Genomic DNA, 19,942 nt, shown 5'->3' on the forward strand with positions numbered 1-19,942 from the left:
AGCCTTAACTTTGTACTACTGCTATAAGTGTCTTTAATCCTTTAATATTCAACCGCGACATTCTCCATAGATTAACATTGCGATCCCGATAGCAACTTCTTGTGCTGCACGCGTCTCCCGTGGGTCCCCTTCCTCTTAACAGTGGGTGGATTCTGAAGGGGCAAGCGATCCTGAATGCCCTAGGCATTGTCTGTAGAATTGTCGTGGTTCTTATACCACTATTTTAGTATATGGTTTGGTCCCCCCCTGGGGCCCATTGATTTCTGTGCTATTTATTGTGTTTGTAAATGCTTGTTTAAAGTGTAACTTTGCCACTAGCCACATAAAGTGACTGTGGGATTCTGTCTAGAATAAATACATATATTTTATATATATACCTGTGCGGGCTACTCTTTCATTTGGTTATTCAAGAGGTTATTATGGTAAAACAATAAGCTTAACACTCCTTCAAGACTTAGCCTGAAGGCTGCTCTCCACAGCTACCACTAGGATAGCTTTCTTTAAAGGTTGTCTTAAACCTATCATCAATAAGAGTCGAATTGGACTGGTGCAAGGTGTCCCTATAACTAGGAACAGCATATGCCAGGCCAACTTCTCACATTGGTGTGCAGCGGCTGGATTCAAGCTTGCCATTGTTTTACCAGATAACAAATTGAATTTCTAAAGTGAAAGCCACTTGGTACCAAAGGTACATATAAATTCAAGCTAGAATACAATAAGTTCTACTGAACTTAGAGTTGTGTGTAGAGGGTTTAGCACACCTTGACTACAACTCAAGAGAGGGTTCAGTAGGCCACACTTAGTGTAGGTAGATACACCACTATCACTACACTAGCAAATGTCTTTAGGTTCAGGTGCCCATAAGGCTCTGGAAGGACCCCAAAGGGTCCCAGTCGACAAGTATGATCATCTCTCCTTTGCTGAGCTCAGGGAGATGTGCACCCTTAGGAAACTTAAGACAAACAAAGGTGCCAACACCCAACGTCTCAGGGAAATCCTGCTCATAGCAGACTTTATGGAGACCATAGGGTCTGGTGGGGTAGACAGGTTGGGTGGGCGTCCATCAGAAGAGGACCCTCCAGTAGGGGACTCTGATGAGGACCAGGAAGAGGATGAAAGTCCTGACCTGGAAGAAACAAACCACTCACAACATGGAGGTGATGGCCCAAGAGGCACTCCCTCCATCCCTAAAGGGAGAGTGGTGGATCCAAGAAGGAACAGATCCCCCTCAGGAGGATCCAACCATTCTGGGAGATCCAAAGGGTCCTCTGCCTCTTCTCAGAGAAGAGAATCCTCTCATGAGAGAAAATGCAGACTGATCAAATTTGAGCAGGCTAAGCTTCAGCTTAAAAGAGAACAGTTAGCATTGGACAGGGAAGCCCTGGAGCTTCAGAAAGCTTCAATGAAGTGGGGTCTAGAGACCCCTGGTGGCAGTAAGGAAACCCCTAGAGTTAGAGAGAAAGTCCCTGACAATAGGAACCTCCACAAGATTGTGCCCCCCTATCAGAATGGGGATGACATCCACAAATGGATATCTGCTCTTGAGAGGGCCTGTAGAGTACAGAGGGTCCCAGTAGAGCAGTGGGCAGCAATCCTGTGGCTCTCCTTTTCAGATAAAGGTAGAGACAAGCTCCTCTCTGTAAGAGAAGAGGATGCAGATGATTACTATATCTTGAAAGCTGCTTTAATAGATGGGTTTGGCTTAACCACTGATCAATACAGACTTAAGTTCAGAGACACCCAGAAAGCACAGAATCAAGATTGGGTAGACTTTGTGGATTGTGCAACCAAGGCACTGGAAGGTTGGTTAACTGGCAGTAAAGTAAATGATTATACAGGATTATACAATCTCATAATGAGGGAGCAGATCCTTAATAATTGTCAGAATCAGCTCTTACATCAGCACCTGGTTGACTCTGATCTGACCTCTCCCCAAGAATTGGGAAAGAAGGCAGACAAATGGGTCAGAACCAGGATTAAGCAGAAGGTCCAGCCCTTGGGAGGTGCAACTAAAAAGGAAGATGCCAAGAACTCTGACAAGGGTGGGGAAAAGGGAAAAGACCAGCAGTCTTCAACAGGCCCCCAAAAAGCAGCATCTGAGAATACCCAAAACAACAAACCCAAACAACCAAGGAAGCCATGGTGTAAAAACTGTAAACAGAAAACCCATTGGACTTCAGATTGTAATAAGGCCAAAGACTCCAAAAGCACCACACCTGCCCCTAAGGTTCCTGTTCCCCCTAGTACAGTTATAGGTGTTGGTGCACAGAACAAGGGCATAGTAGGGTTGACCCTGGGATCTGGAGAGGACTCTGGCCTAGTCAGAACTCCTACTCAGGCTGTTCTAGTTTGTGATGGGGACTGGTCCCTGTTTGTGAGCCCCAGTGGTCTGGGCAAATACAGACAACAGCCAACCATAAATGGAAGGGAGTCACTAGCTTACAGGGATACAGGGGCTAGTGTCACTATGGTGACTAAGGACCTTGTAGACCCTAGCCAGATCATACTTGGAGAGATATACCAAGTGACCAATGCTAGCAACGTTAGTACAGACCATGCTCTAGCTGTTGTGAACTTCTCCTAGGGAGGGGTAACTGGCCTCAAGAAAGTTGTGGTGAGTGCAGACCTAACTGTTGAATGTTTACTAGGGAATGATTTGGAGACCTCAGCATGGGCTGAGGTGGAGCTAAGTACCCATGCAGCAATGTTGGGTATACCAGCAGAAGTATTTGCCCTGACAAGGTCAAAAGCAAAGCTGACAGGAACTGAACAGGCCTTGGATCCTGGAAAAAGGGACCAAGGACCTTCCAAGGGGAGGAGTAGCAGGGGTAAGGCAGAGCCTTCCCCCAGGATCAGTCTGTAGAGACTCTTTTAGCAGAAGAGGATCTAGCTCCTGAAGAAGGAACTGCCCCAGAGGAACTGGAACCTGATCAGGTTGAGTTCTTGGGGGCAGGGGGACCTTCTAGGGCAGACTTGAGCCTGGAGCAGCAGAGCTGCCCCACTCTTGAACCCCTCAGACAGCAAGCTGCTGCTGAGGCTGCAGGGAATGCCAGTGGGACCCATAAGATTTATTTGGATGAAGGGCTCCTTTACTCTGAGGGTCGAGACCCCAAGCCTGGTGCAGCCAGGAGGTTGGTCATACCTCAAAAGTTTAGGGGCTTCCTGCTCACACTGGCCCATGATATTCCCTTAGCAGGACACCTGGGCCAAAATAAGACTTGGGACAGAATTGTCCCTCACTTTCATTGGCCCCAGATGAGTGAAGACTGTAAGAGCTTTTGCAGCTCTTGCATTACCTGCCAGGCAAGTGGCAAGGCAGGTAAATCCACAAAGGCCCCCCTGATACCATTGCCTGTGGTGGGGGTGTCCTTTGAGCGGGTAGGGATTGACATTGTTGGTCCCCTGGACCCACCAACAGCATCTGGACACAGGTTCATTCTAGTGGTAGTGGATCATGCCACTAGATACCCAGAAGCTATTCCCCTTAGGACCATCACAGCTCCTGTGGTGGCAAGGGCCCTCCTTGGAGTCTTCTCCAGGGTGGGGTTTCCTAAGGAGGTATTGTCTGACAGAGGTACAAACTTTATGAGTAGTTACCTGAAGGCAATGTGGAAGGAGTGTGGGGTTAACTATAAGTTCACCACCCCTTACCACCCACAATGCAATGGTCTTGTTGAAAGGTTCAACAAGACCTGAAAGGGTATGATCAAAGGACTCCCAGAAAAGCTTAGGTGAAAATGGGATGTTCTTCTGCCCTGCCTTATCTTTGCATACAGAGAGGTGCCACAAAAGGGGGTTGGTTATAGCCCCTTTGAACTTTTGTTTGGCCATCCTGTTAGAGGGCCACTTTGTCTAGTGATGGAGGGATGGGAGCAACCTCTCAAACCCCCTAAACAGGATATAGTGGACTATGTACTTGGTCTCCGCTCCCGGATGGCTGAGTATATGAAGAAGACAACTAAAAACCTGGAGGCAAGTCAGGAATTACAGAAAGCCTGGCATGACCAAAAGGCTGTCCTGGTGGTGTACCAGCCAGGACAGAAGGTATGGGTGTTGGAGCCAGTGGCCCCAGCAGCTCTCCAAGATAAGTGGAGTGGACCCCATACCATTTTGGAGAAAAAGGGAGAGGTTACCTACCTGGTAGACCTTGGCACTCCCAGAAGTCCCCACAGGGTACTTCATGTGAATAGGTTGAAAGCATATGTGGACAGGGCTGACATGGGCTTGCTCATGGCAACGATGAGGGACAGGAGGAGGAGAGTGACCCTCTCCCAGACCTGCTCTCTCAGAACCCTGACGATGGGTCAGTTGATGGAGTAGCCTTGGCAGGCAGCCTCACTGACCAGCAGCAAGCAGACTGTAGACAGGTTCTACAAGCTTACAGACATATGTTTTCTCTGACTCCTAGTCAGACCACCTGGTGCACTCACGAAGTGGACACTGGGGACAGTCTGCCTGTCAAGAATAAAATCTACAGGCAACCTGATCATGTCAGGGACTGCATAAGGACTGAAGTCCAAAAGATGTTGGAGTTGGGAGTGATTGAGCCCTCAGATAGCCCTTGGGCTAGCCCAGTAGTCCTGGTACCAAAACCTCACACCCAGGGTGGTAAGAGAGAGATGAGGTTCTGTGTAGACTACAGGGGACTCAATGCAGTCACTAAGACTGATGCTCATCCAATTCCCAGAGCAGATGAGCTCATAGATAGGTTGGCCTCAGCCAAATATCTGAGCACATTTGATCTGACAGCTGGCTACTGGCAGATAAGGTTAGCTGAGTCTGCAAAAGCCAAAACAGCATTTTCTACCCCTAGTGGGCATTATCAATTTATTGTGATGCCCTTTGGTTTGAAAAATGCACCTGCCACTTTTCAAAGGTTGGTGAACCAAGTCCTCTCAGGCCTGGAAGACTTTAGTGCAGCATATCTAGATGATATTGCTGTCTTTAGCTCCACCTGGGAAGATCACCTGATCCACCTGAGGAAAGTTTTAGAAGCCCTGCAGAAGGCTGGGCTCACTATCAAGGCTACTAAGTGCCAGATAGGGCAGAGTCAGGTTGTATACCTGGGACACCTTGTAGGTGGAGGCCAGGTTCAGCCATTACAGAGAAAAATCCAGACCATCGTGGACTGGGTTGCTCCAACCACCCAGACTCAGGTTCGAGCTTTCTTGGGCCTGACTGGTTATTATAGGAGATTTGTAAAGGGATATGGATCCATAGTGACCCCCTTGAATGATCTCACCTCCAAGAGGATGCCCAAAAAGGTTCAGTGGACTGTCAGCTGTCAGAAAGCTTTTGATGACCTTAAACAGGCAATGTGCTCCAGTGCTCCAAAGCCCCAACTACTCCAAAGAATTCATAGTTCAAACTGATGCTTCAGAGGTGGGGGTAGGTGCTGTGTTATCACAACTGAATGAGGAGGGCCAGGATCAACCAGTAGCTTTTATTGCAGAAGGTTGACCCCCAGAGAGAAACGTTGGTCAGCCATAGAGAGGGAGGCCTTTGCTGTGGTCTGGGCCCTGAAGAAGCTGAGGCCATACTTGTTTGGCACTCACTTCATTGTTCAGACAGACCATAAGCCCCTCCTGTGGCTAAAACAGATGAAGGGTGAAAACCCCAAACTACTCAGGTGGTCCATTTCCCTACAGGGGATGGACTATACAGTGGAACATAGACCTGGGAGCAACCATGCCAAGGCAGATGGCCTCTCCAGATATTTCCACTTAGAACATGAAGACTCAACTGGTCAAGGTTAGTTTAATGTCCCTGCGTTTGGGAGGGGGGTTATGTAGGAGAGTGGCATCGACTGCATAGTTGCCCCCAACTTTTTGCTGATGTTTTGACTGTTTTTGTGACTTTAGCCAGGCTGTGGCCCTGCTATCCAGGACCCCAGCCTATCTGCTTCCTCTGTTAAACATTGTGAGTACCCTAGGTACCAACCAATTGGATGCTGAGGGTGCCCTGCCAGTCCCTTGTAGATGGTACCATAGGTACCCAGGGCATGGGTCCCTCAGTAGGCCTACCAGGGCTGCAGCACTTATTGTGCCACCCTGGGACAGCCACACAAACTGACACCACCAGACCACTACTGTAGTCTGGGTAAGGTGGTGCTAGCACCCCTTACAGGGATGTAGGTACCCTATATCCCACACCATACAACACATACACTCTCATAGGTCACCCCTATGGCAGGCCCTGGTAATCCTACAGGGCTGGGTGCTGAGGTATGTGTGAGGGAGGACCCCTACGTGAGTAGGGCCTCTCTGCAACCTTCGTAAAATCGTTACTGGGTTGTTTGTAGTGTAGCCATACCATATACTCTTAACCGCATTATAAGTGAATCGCGTCATCGCAATAACTTGAGAATGGCTACACAGAACCATATCGTGTTTGGTGTCAAACATGAAGGAATCATACCCCCAGTCCAGCCATGGGCATGAGGGTACGATTCCCCCTTGCTAGAAGGGCGATATGGGAAAAGCGGTAGAATTTAGACACCAATTTAAAAGTGCACATGTACCACAAAATGGCTACTGTCCGCCACCTACACGACTCTGGCTGGCTGTTGCTGGGGAAAACCCCAGCCTCGCCATCTGGACAATAGGGCTCCTGTGGCAGGGAGGTGCCAGCACCTCCCCAGACAGGATATGTGGATTGGAACAGGGTGGGTGCACCAAATGTCCTTTCAGAGTTGCACGTAGGCAGCTGCAGAGCCCCAATTCTGCATACACTGCCTGGAACCGGTTCAGGGGCATCCTGCCCCTCGCCCAGGCGGGAAACACACAAAGGGGAGTGGGTGTAGCCACCCTTTCCCGCCTCTACTCTGATTGGTAGGCTCTAGTTGGGACCATCCCCTAATCTTGGGGATATATGTGAATAACGTGCCCCCAGAGCCTCAGATTAATCCAGAACTTCACAGAACTGACCTTCGACGAGCTGCTGCCCAGCTGATTTTAGAAATCTCCCTTGGGATAAAGGAGTTATCCCCCTGCTTGGCAGGCACCTGAAAGACTGCAAGATACCCAGTTGGAACTTCGCTGCTCTCACGAACTTCGACGTCTTCCAGCAACCTTGAGGTGGGTCTCTAGAGCATCCCAGAGTCCTGTGAGCGTGCCCAGCAAGTCTGAGCACCGTGGACCACGTGGGTGCCGAGATCCCTGCATACCCCGAGACACCGGCCACCTCTTGCCTAGCACACGACCCCGACCAGTGGGGAAGTTGTGCTTTGGCCCATTTCTGAGCCAACCTTCAAGCAGCATCCGTGCCAAATCTCAGCTCCCTAGCCCACCCCGGTGGTCCGTGGGAGCCCTTTTACGCACTCCATTTTGCTGCCTTCCGCAGTCCCTTGTCTCTCGACTTGTGGGCCCTGGCGGAGGACAATCTTCACATCCAAGAGTTCCGCTGGTTGCTCCAGGCCTGCTCTGCACTCCTTCCAAAGGTGAGCACCCTCAGACCTCGTGGGTCTGCACCAGCAGTTACTTTGTTCACCTTGCGTGGGTTGCTTTTGCCAAGGCTTAGTGGATCCAATCGGGACACTAACACCGCAGCGACCCTCATCCGAAATGGGACAGTTGCCCTCCAGAAGCTGGCCTTCCTTGAAGCCTCCCGGAGCCCGTGACTGCAGAGCCAAGCTGTATCTTCCTCACCTGAAGCACCCGACATCGAAGGGCTCCTTGCTTTGAGCCCCCCTGGTCACTGTGCCGTGACCCAGACTCTGTCCCCTCTGCTTTCAGGTTCTTCTCTACATTTTCTACAACTGAGATCTTCACGCCTTTATCGACGCTTTCAGCTAGCAGCAGTTTGGACTACTTTTCCATTGAAAATCAGCCCGCGACCCGACACCAGAATCGACCTATGCACCCGGCTTCCCTGGGGCAGGTAACAGTGGTACTTCGGTACTCCCGTGGTGGTGGGCTCTCCAAAGCCTTAAGTCTCAAGCCTTAACTTTGTACTACTGCTATAAGGGTCTTTAATCCTTAAATATTCAACCGCGACATTCTCCATAGATTAACATTGCGATCCCGATAGCAACTTCTTGTGCTGCAAGCGTCTCCCGTGGGTCCCCTTCCTCTTAACAGTGGGTGGATTCTGAAGGGGCAAGCGATCCTGAATGCCCTAGGCATTGTCTGTAGAATTGTCGTGGTTCTTATACCACTATTTTAGTATATGGTTTGGTCCCCCCCTGGGGCCCATTGATTTCTGTGCTATTTATTGTGTTTATAAATGCTTGTTTAAAGTGTAACTTTGCCACTAGCCACATAAAGTGACTGTGGGATTCTGTCTAGAATAAATACATATATTTTATATATATACCTGTGTGGGCTACTCTTTCATTTGGTTATTCAAGAGGTTATTATGGTAAAACAATAAGCTTAACACTCCTTCAAGACTTAGCCTGAAGGCTGCTCTCCACAGCTACCACTAGGATAGCTTTCTTTAAAGGTTGTCTTAAATCTATCATCAATAAGAGTCGAATTGGACTGGTGCAAGGTGTCCCTATAACTAGGAACCTCTTTACGAGTAAAGGGGGTTTACCCGTTTAACCCTCTGGCACCTGGGTAAATATACAACATTTGTAAAAAAATAATGCCTTGGGATGAATATAAGTATAATTAAATGAAGAAATAGTTTAGTTATCTCTTCCAAAAGTACTTCATTTTAGTAGAAAAATCTATATATTTTAAATCAATCCAGAATCAAATGTACCCCAACAACAAAAAATACACAGACTAATGTGTATCCAAAAATATTTTTTATATATATATTTATAGTACGTTTCTCTTCACGTTCTTTTTGTACATATATATATTTTTATCTCTACATCACAATATGCAATTGTCTCTTTGCCCTACTAATCAATAAGGATGTCTACAATGATTTTGTTATACTAGAATTCCTTGAATGAAAATCACTCTTTTAAAGAAACCCGGTGGATTGTTTTTTCAACATATACTTATTGAGTATTCTTTATCTGTTTCATCACAGTTAAACTTCATCTGAGTGTCTCCAAATTAAATGTCGACGCGTTTCAGCCTTCGTAATTTCAGGCCTCTTCAGGACTAGGGCAGTCAATTATGCATTTTTTCAATTCAACCTATAAACCAAATATACTTTTTAGTATATATATCCACAACACAACTAATAATATTTACATATATATATACACATGCACATACCTAGGAACAAGATACAATGCCTTTACATAGATACATTGCCTTAGTATTTTCTTCTCTCTGAAGTGACGTATTAAGAGTGATTCGTAGATACACACCACCTAAACGTGAATCTTTTAAGAATAAATAATAAACAACAGCACCAGATTGTGTGTATTAGGCTGCCGAGAGGGAAAGAGTATACCAATACTTTCTATACTTAACCTTGATCATTCGCAATAATCACAAACTATATATGTATATTAGCCTCAAAATCTGGCCCGGTCTGACAACGGCAATGTCGTACATATAGTCCTCAAAATGAACTAATTTCAATCCCGAAATCACTTATAACACTTACTCAGCGCGGGACGGCAAACAAGTAACAGCACTTGGTCAAGGGAATATCTCTGCAGTCACATCTCTTTGAATCTTTTTCTTCAAACAACTTTTTCCTAAAAAAACGCGGAAAACTGCACCTAAATATATACATTCAAGCTGAGTGATGCATTCATAAAAATTATATTACCAACTAGTCTAGAATGTACCTGCGTAATCTTTGCACCGCTATAAACAACTTTTTTAATAATGATCGTCTCTAGGAACCGGCCAATTTTGTATCACACCGTCAAGACGAGCTAAAAAACAAACAAATAAAAAGTGAACTCAGATGCCTGGGATAGATTATCCAATTATTATCCTAATTATAGTATGAGTCTCTAATATTTCTTATAATACCTAACATTGCAGATGTATACGGTCCTCGTATTCCTCTCTTTAGGATCCGTGTAGTTCGACTGATTCGCACTGCTCGCGTTTCCGCGCTCTCGCGTTCTCTGTTTATTCAAACGCCCACAGTACGTAAGGGCGTGTATATACGTCACTAAAGGTACATCGCTTAGAAGATGGACTCGTAGTAATCCAAACGACACAAAGGAGAGACTCATGCCAAAGGTGAAATCTCCAATGTGGAATAAAGTAACTTAAGTTATGTGCCAAAGCGTACTTTAAAAATAAGATCCAATTAATTGTAATCCATATACTTTCATAATTTTGTTCTTTATGTAAACGGGTGAAATTAATGAAGTATATAATATAAAAGTGTGTACAAGATATAGCGGCTCCACAGAGAGACATATGTATCTGGGCTGTCCATAAAGGGATACTATTTGGCTGCCATGTGAGGGTGAAAAGGAACTACATGATGAGTGTATTTATTTCTAATCTCATATTCTAATCTATGTATAAAATGTCTTTCTGTTCTACCGACAAAAAATGAAGAATTCGCACACAGAAATGCAAAAATTATTACAAAAGTGACTATCAAATAGTCATACCTTATAACCCCAAAAAAAAGGTCGTGGAAATACGTCACTCCTTACAGTCTTATTATCCATAGAATTATATACAATAATGAATTATGTACAGCGTCATCCCTGCTAGAGGCCATGTACTTATCTCTTGCCTTCCAAAAGAATAGGCATGGTAAACAGATCATTGTAATAATGCCCAAATCTCATCTTTGTCATTAAGACCCATTGTAGCAGTATGGTACTTCTCGATTAGTCTAGCCTCTAATCTATTCAATTTGATTTGTAGCTCGTCTCTCCCTACATTTCCAATCACACATAGCACTGACCACTTTAAATCATTTTCAGCGTGATTTAGAGTTTGGTAATGGTGCACCAATGGCGCTCCTTGGACTTTACATTTGATCCTTGATTTGTGTTGTAAGATTCGCTTTTTCAAAATTTGTGTCGTTTGGCCTATGTAATATTTGTTGCATGGGCACTTAATGCAATATATTGCATTCTTAGTATTGCAGTTCGAAAAGACTCTTTGGTGGTGTATTTGTCCATTGATGTTTAACTGTTTCGAATTTTCTGTTAAATTGCATGCCAAACAGTTTTGACAACGAAAATGGCCTACTATTGGTGGTAAACTGAGCAGATTTCTCAAATCTTTTTTTGCTGTCTCAGTGTGTCTAGCTGCTCTCACCAGCTGTTGTCTGATGTTTTTTCCTTTTTTAAATGCGAAAAGCGGTTTTTCAATTCCTAAATGTTCTATCAACTTCCAATTTTTTTGAATGATTTTTTTAACTTTATTGGCTTTAGGGTCATATGTGAGAACACATGTTAATGGAATCTTCTCATCTTTTTGTTTAGGGATCAACAAAGTGTCCCTTGGTGTATACCAAGCTCTTTTAAGAGCACCTTTTACCAATTTCTTAGGATACCCCCGTGCAATTAATTTGTCTTTGAGTTTCTCAGCATTGGTGAAGTAATCTTCTTTGTTAGTACAGTTCCTCCTTACACGAAGAAATTGCCCATATGGCAAATTTTCTTTCAACGTGCGCGGATGACTGCTGGTAAAATGAAGAAGGGTGTTTCGATCTGTAGTTTTAGTATATAGACTCACACCCAACTGGTCTTTATCTTGTTGTACAAACACATCTAAGAAATTAATTAATTTTTGCCCGATCTTTAGATATGGTAAAATTAAACTCCACAGTCCTCGAATTTAGCCAGTTATGGAAATCTGTCAGTTGTATTTCTTCTCCATTCCAGATCATGAATATATCATCTATATAGCGACACCAAAAACCTATGGAGTTTTTAAAAGAGTTGGTGTCGCTATATATCCACTTTTTCTCAAATTCCGCCATAACTAAATTCGCTATTTCTGGGGAGAAGCTACATTTTTTACAAATGTCCTATAACTAGGAACAGCATATGCCAGGCCAACTTCTCAAAGTTGAGCTCGCCATTTGCGTCCTGAAACTGCCAATTTTTGTTTAATGTCTGAAGCTGCTTGAGATCCCCCGCCTCCCACAAGCGTCCCTTCCAACCTTCCTATTTCTTTTTCAAGGGTCATCAATCTGTTGTGTACGGACCAAAGTACTCCAGCATGTGTTGAAATCGCCACCCCCCTGATGTACACCTTGAAGGTCTCCCAGACCATGGCAAATAACGGGACAGACCCTAAGTTTTTCGTGAAGAACTCTTCAATTGCTGTCATCAGATCTGCCTTAAAAACAGTATCTAACAAAGAGTATGGTGGGAAGCGCCAGGTGAATGCAGAGAGTCTGGGCAATCTGTATTCGAGTGTGAGCTGTACAGGAGAATGGTCTGAGTATGTCCTGGGGAGATGGGTGCAAGCCCCCACCCTAGCACTCAGTCCCCTTGATAGTAGCCAATAATCAATGTGCGTGTGTGTGTGTCATAAACTGAGGAGTAGTGTGTATAGCCCCTTCCAGTGGGTGATCTATATCTCCATATGTCCAATAAACCTCCTCTACACATAATATCTATTATGGCCCATACTGCCGCGGCTGGACGCCTGGATTGACCCGCTGATCTATCGATATCTGGATCACAAATACAATTGAAGTCTCCCCCCAGATCGGTGGGATCCCTGCCCATGGTGTCTACTTCGCTTCCAGGGAATAGTAAAACTGGGGATCATCTTGATTCGGCCCATAAACCCCAACTAGCAGAAATTTAAGATCTCCTTCTGTACAGAGGGCGGCTGCAAACCTACCATGTGTAGGTCTGAAGAGACCCATCATATCGACTCCTGCCCTCCGATCCACCCACAGCAATACACCTCTAGCATGTGAAGTATAGTCAGATGTGTAGCAGTGGCCCTGTAACTTACGCTACATGCTATCGCTCCTCTCAGCTGTGAGGTGTGTTTTCTGCAGTACTGCAATTCCCATCGAGTGTCTCTTTAAATATGCCAGCACCCTTCGGACCTTTCGATTATCATTAAGGCCCCAGACATTTCAGGTCAAGAGGTGCAGGGATTGCATTTTACTACTCCCAGAAGTCATTAGAACCGCCTGTCAATGAATGATATCGAACCGCTCCCTGTGTTCGAAGCCTAGCACAGTTATGATGTATATTGTGCACAAAACTAAGCAAAACAAAACATGTAAATATAAGTGACCCTCCCACGCCATGGATACCCACAACTATCATGGCCACATCAAGTCCCTCTCATCAACCCACTAAAACATAATAACCCCCCAACAAAGCGTGCTGAAAAGTGGGATACACTTGGGGGCGGATGTTGCCATTGCTCCCAACTTTCACTGTCACCCTACTGTCCATGAATACAACTGTGGTGCATAAATGGTCCAATAACAGTGGAAGACTATACTTAGGCAACTCCCCCCCCCTCCCCTATGCAAGGAGTACTCCGGACTGGCAAGGCAAATACACAATGCGCAGAGTTACTACCAAAATGATGACCCCCATTACCTCAGCAGATAAAAGTCATTTACAGTGCATTGCAGCTGACAGGCATAAATGGGGCACAGTTCTTATCTGTGTCCATGTGCTATTCGACTTGTCCCTCGACATTGGGGTACTTTACTCCTTCTCGAGCGTTCCAGCAAACCAGTCATGGCAGTAGTGGATGCAGGACTCACTTATTATGCACGCTGTCAAAGTCCGGAGCAGCGTCAGTACTTGGATGAGAACCTGAAGGCGATCTACGCTCCTTTCGAGGCTTGCTCCTTTTCCTTCACAAAACGCAGGACTGCTTTATGGTCAGTGAAAAACTGAACCTTCCAATCCGCTCTGACTCTTAGCTTGGCTGGGTATTACATACTATACTCTAGGTTCAAGTCTCGGAGCCTTTTCTTAGGGGGGATGAAGAATCGTTGAGCTTCCTGGACCTGCAATGTGGAGTCAGGAAATAAGGATATGTCCACTCCCTTATGTCGCTATGACCCCCAGTTCTCGCCCCCTCCTCAAGGCGGCATCGCGGTCCCTGTAGCTTAATACTCTCGCTATTATGGGTCGTGGGGCCGCTCCCAGGATTGGACGAGGAGCCAGGGTGCGATGCGCTCGCTCCACTATGAACACCTCCGAAAAGGTGTCTCTGCCCAGGAGAGCAATGAGCAATGTCTCCACAAAATGCTCCATATTTCCTATGTTTGACATCTCCGCCACTCCCAAGATGCGGATATTGTTTCGTCGTGACCTTGCCTCGATGTCTTTCGCCTTGACTTGTAACGTTTGGAGCAGTTTATCTCTTATTTTGTCATTCTCCGACTCCGCTCTCACAAGATCTTCCACGTCAGAAATTCTTTGCTCCTCAGGGTTGAGCCTGTCACCCAGTTTGTCAAGGCGCTCCGTGAGTCGGTCCATACGAAAAGATAATGCTTCTATTTTACTGTCAGTTTTGGAAAGGCTCTGCTACATTGTTCTAAGATTTGCTTAAGATCTGCATCCGGTACCCCATCCTGGTCGTCCGAGGTGGCTTCGGGATCCGTAGGGGTGTGCTCCCATGAGCCTGGAGCACTATGCAGCTCAAATTGCAGCTTTGACTGCCTTTTATCTGTTTTACCCATTCTTAATGGAGGAGGATGGGACATGCGCCATGGATGACCTCCAAGAACTGTCCGCGGTCTTGCTTGCTGTGATTGAAGCGCAGTGCCCACCGAGGCTGTGGAGACGCTGAACTCCACAAGAGTGGTGTTGCACATAGAGAGTCCGCCTGCAGCTTCCACAATGCAGACAGTTGAATGGTGGGCAACAATAAGGCAGGACCAGGGCACCGCTCAACCGGCACGCTCCAAGGTGCCAACTACCAGCAAAGTACCAGGGTGCATGCCACGGCCAGCACATGTGCTGCAGGTTGGTACTATTTGGGGGTCTTGTGGCTGCACGTTGCTAGTGCCCCACCTAGGTCCGTCAGTGACAGATGACACGCTTCTGGCTTCACTGTGATGATCACTGGCATCAACGGCAGGTGCGAAGGCACTAACCCACAGATTGCGCTGCGGTCCCCCATGCACCTGGGCAGAGGCGCTGAAGTCGCAAAAATGCCAAACAATCAAGGGCCCGGGATCAGTGGCCCACCACCCGTACCTGCATCACAGCGATCCTCTACGCGTGCGCCGTCTCACCGGCTCTCCAGGTCTGTGCACTTCACGCCGGCTGGAATCTATGGCCAGGTCGCAGGATAGGCCGCTGTATTAGGCCCCTCCGCCCCTTACTTGATTTATTGGCTGTCCGAGCGCCGCACCCCCACAGCAGCGGCACCTGGGCACGAGGCAATTCCAAGCACCGGTCCTACGCACGGCTACGATGCACGAAGCCCGGACCCCAGCACGCCGCCAGGCACTGCGGCACCCAGGCCTCCGAACACCTTGCCACACCTCAGCCACCACCAGCGATTCTGGCTGCAGCTGAGATCCAATCATGACAGTATCGGGCTCCCTGGGTCGCTGCTGTCTCCCGTATCGCGGGATCACTCAAGGGGAGGGTGACAGTCACCACACTTGTCAGGATTCTATTGAATGTCGGTGGCTTCGGCGGAGCTCCCTTAACTCGCTGCCATCTTGGAGCCACGCAAACAAATGATGGATGGAATGCTGAATAAAACATAGATTTACCCCCAGTCAAGAGATCTGGGTTAAATCCATTGTTCTTTTGCTCAACATGCCACCCCATTTTAGACCCAGCCATATGCAAATCAGTCTTGATCCTGTGCCTCATAGGAACAGTCCTGACCGAACTGCCAAGCCAGGTCCTCCTTGGACCGGAAACAAGCATCCTGGGACCGGTTTCTGGGTATTACCCTTCATCAGCCAGGCTAACTTGAATTCAGTGGCGCAGTGAGCAAGGGACCCACGTCTGGGCATACCCATCCCACTTAGGGTGAAAAGTGCTACGCAAAGAAATGATGGACGGAATGCTGAATAAATCATTCATTCACCCCCAGTCAAGAGATCTGGGTTAAATCCATTGTTCTTTTGCTCAACATGCCACCCCAGTTTAGACCCAGCCATATGCAAATCAGTCTTGACCCTGTGCCTCATGGGAACAGTCCAGACCGAACTGCCAAGCCAGGTCCTCCCTGGACCGGAAACAAGCATCCTGGGACCAGTTTCTGGGTTTTCCCCTTCATCAGCCAGGCTAGCTTGAATCGAGTGCCACAGTGAGCAAGGGAACCACATCTGGGCATACCCATCCCACTTAGGGTGAAAAGTGCTACGCAAACAAATGATGGACGGAATGCTGAATAAATCACACATTCACCCCCACTCAAGAGAGCTGGATTAAATCCATTGTTCTTTTGCTCAACATGCCACCCCAGTTTAGACCCAGCCGTATGCAAATCAGTCAATTGTTTCTTTTGCATCTTGGAGCCAGGCAAGCTCCACCCCGCATCTCCGTGTTTTGTCTAGGTGTAGGGCCTGACCAGAACAAAATAACAAGGGGCATTGTTGTTCGACCTTGTTTGGAGTGTTCAGACTAAATCCCAGGAAAGAACAAAACGTAAAAAACAACAGCATGTTCTGTGTGAAAGTTGCAGTGTGGCACAAAGCAAAATATGTTCGTATAGTAACGTGCACAAAGCAGAAGAGAACATGTCACTGGCTTAACTAACATAGGGAAATCGACAATGGCCACCTGGACCACGTGACACAAAAGGGTCATGATTTGAATGGTGCAGCAGGTGCAGTAGAACCAGGACCAAAAGCTCTAGGCACCCCACTAAACACATAATATTGCTGTATTGTACTACGAAACAGGCAGTCTCAAGTGCAGTTACCTTGTAGGCAACAGAGTCATAATTTGAGTGGTGCAGTGGCACAAGCCCAAAAGTTGTCAGAACTCCTCTAAACACCTGATATTGCTATATTTTACTACTATACGGGCAGTCACAATTGCAGTTAAAAGGGGCTTGATTGGAATGGTGCCAAAAGCTCTATGGACCCCACTAAACACAAAATATTGCTATATTTAATGCTAAATAGGCAATCACAAGTGCAGTTACCTTGCAGGCACTAGGCTCATGATTTCAATGGTGCAGCAGGTGCGGTGACAGCGGGGACCAAAGTTCTAGAAACCCCTCTGAACACCAAATATTGCAATATTTTACTACTAAACAGGCAGTCACAAGTGTAGTTACCTTACAGGCAATAGGGTCATGATTTGAATGGTGCAGCAGGTGCAGTGACAGCGGGGACCAAAGTTCTAGAAACCCCTCTGAACACCAAATATTGCAATATTTTACTACTAAACAGGCAGTCACAAGTGTAGTTACCTTACAGGCAATAGGGTCATGATTTGAATGGTGCAACAGGTGCAGTGGTACCGGGCCTGAAAGTTGTGAGAACTCCTCTAAACACATAATATTGCCATTACATCAATTAATTTTATTATTTCCCCTATTTTCAAAATGTTGCTATTACTTACCCACACTATACCACTAGTAGCAGCACAATATATTGCTTTTGTGTACATAAACAAGTCATACCACTATAACAGGTTTTCCAGAACTTAGATTGTACAACTACTCAGCAAGCTACAACTTACAGCAAACATCATCTTATTATTAATCACATAGACGAAACCTAATGCATTTACCAGTGCTTGTTAATATCATATCCTGTAGATGGTGTGTTTAATTAGGTAATTAGGTTGTCAATTGAGGTTCACCTTGAAATATTTGCGTGATACCGAACCGCTGGCAGTGGTGAATGGCCAAACTGAAGCACATTCTTCACTCTCTTACTGTCTTGTCCCGGCCATCCCACTGTTCGCGTACACACCCGCTGTTCGATTTGTGGGTGTGGAGGGGCTTTTGCTGACCAGACATAACTCAGTGAAAGTTCCCCTGTTTCAGAGCTCAGAGACTCAGACAGAATCTTCATTATTTTAGCAAAATGTATTGTGTTTTCTGGGTCCTCAACAGATAAAAATTTCTCTTTATTAGCAATACACATAGTAGGTGAAGAAAATGCACGAGGCACGTTTTCACTATCAATTTCTGTTCCACACTGTCTAATCTTTCGTGCAGCATTTCAGTCTCAATGCGGCAGGGTGCAAATAAATCTTGTGTCTGTTGTATGTGAGCTTTCCATGTTTTCTTGCTTCACGCATCAGCCTATCCCGGCTACACCCTGAAGGTCAGTGAACACAGGAAGCTAAAACATCTCCAGAAATTATTAAATAGCCATTTTTGGCTTTTTCTGGAAGGCCAAGAGGTGAGACACTGTTTCTTTAGTAGCAACTGCCCAAGCTGGACATGTTCTCAGCCTACTTCTTAACTTAACTTTGCAGAGTCTCGATGCAGCATGTATAAGCAGTTGATGTGTCTTCGACCACTCCCAATTGCTTCTCGATTTCTAGAGTGTGACCACATGAATTAGCAATCATTTGTCTGATGATGGATATATTCTGAACTAGAATGCCAGTCTTCTCACTGGCCTGATAATTACTGCCCAGTAACTCTTTATTTCATCATTCGTGAGCAGGTGTGCCCTTTAAGTGATGACTAATTCATTTATCAATGGCCATGCGGAGTTGCGCTCTAGGAATCCTAGGGAAGAAATTTCCTCAATAGTACAACTTGCCCCCTTAGTGTTCCCTCCTATCGATTCCTCTGTAGCTGTTTAAGCGTGGAAACTGCTGCTAGTAGTTTGTAGTGGAATTTTGCCAGCATATATGCTGCTGGCATCACTTGTGTATGCTGGGATCCGAGATGCTGCGCATCTATCTTTATAACAAAAGTGTGTTGCCAATCCACGCTACCCAAATCTCATATTGGTTTCTTGATTCAACTGCTTGTGCCAGAAACACCATCCTCACACCCAAGTTACAGGAGACAACAGGACCGTGATCCACTTAGGAGGCCTCTCCCTTTATGTGGCCCATCTTTGTGACCTGCAGCAGAGCACCCATTCAGGGGATGCAACCTGGGTGTCTACTGATAGTGCTTTAGTGCAAACGGAAAGAATGAACTAAGTGTGGTCCAACCTTCTCGAAGATGGAGTCTAAAGATGTTTGGCCAAATACAGGGGAACAACCACAACCAACCACAGCCAACCCAGCTACTGGGCCTTTCACCACTCTGGCTCACCCGATTTTACTAAAAGAGCAGCCACTGCATGCCTTCCACCCAGATAGGCAGATCATGTCGCACAGATGCAGTTGAAAATCAGAAACCCAGCAGACAAAGGCTCTTTGGAAGGACAGCAACCAGCACTCTTCACTATCCTATCGGGATCAAGGAAAACTTCCCCAGAGACACAAACATCACCACCTGGTGCCGGAGTAACCTCTGCCGGTCAGCTAAGCTCAGTAAGCCTCAATTATTGAAGACAGGGGTGCAGGCCTACTTTTCCACTGTTTTTGCCTAAAACATTTCTTTTTTCTGATGATTCCTATTACTAGCAGTCCCACCCCCTCCCCCCTTTTATATGTCACATTATAAGTCTGATGATATCAGATTATCTGGATTCCTAACAATTCAGCCTCTGTGGTGCAGTGCATAATAGTTGTTTCCTGTCCACCATCTTGCCAATTTAATTTGATTCTAATGCCCTTTTCAGTTAAATTCATTTTTATCTCGATGGCTTCCATTTGCTATTTCCCATTTCGCATTGAGTTCTTGGACTGTTTCCTGGCGAAATCCTCACATTGTCAAAATACATTTGCATTGCACAGCTTTAACATCTCATGCCAAAATCACAAAACTCCCTTGAAAAGAAAAGGACTCACGAAGTGCCCAACAAAATGCCCCACAACTCTTATCTTGTATAATCCTCTTCATTGTTTGTTGTCTTTCTAATTACTGAAAATCTGTGGCAGTTGATTGATTCGATTGTGCCTTTATAAACATGCCCTGTCTTCTTGTATTCAATTGTATATTGTTATGAAAACGTATTCCCAGTCTGGTGACGTTTCTGAGAAACGTCTCCCTGCGTCTTCTCCCTCTGTATCATACTCCTATCCCTTTCCTGTCATCCTTCCCTTTCCCTATGTTCT

The 19,942-nt window shown here is 46.0% G+C and overlaps 1 pseudogene; it reads right to left on the reverse strand.

Annotated features, from left to right (window-relative positions):
- LOC146870107 (protein phosphatase 1H-like) overlaps positions 1–19,942 on the reverse strand; it is a 327,776-nt pseudogene that overhangs the window by 39,815 nt on the left and 268,019 nt on the right.

This window comes from Triturus cristatus, chromosome 1_1, assembly GCF_964204655.1.
Source record: "Triturus cristatus chromosome 1_1, aTriCri1.1, whole genome shotgun sequence".
Lineage (NCBI taxonomy): Eukaryota > Metazoa > Chordata > Amphibia > Caudata > Salamandridae > Triturus > Triturus cristatus.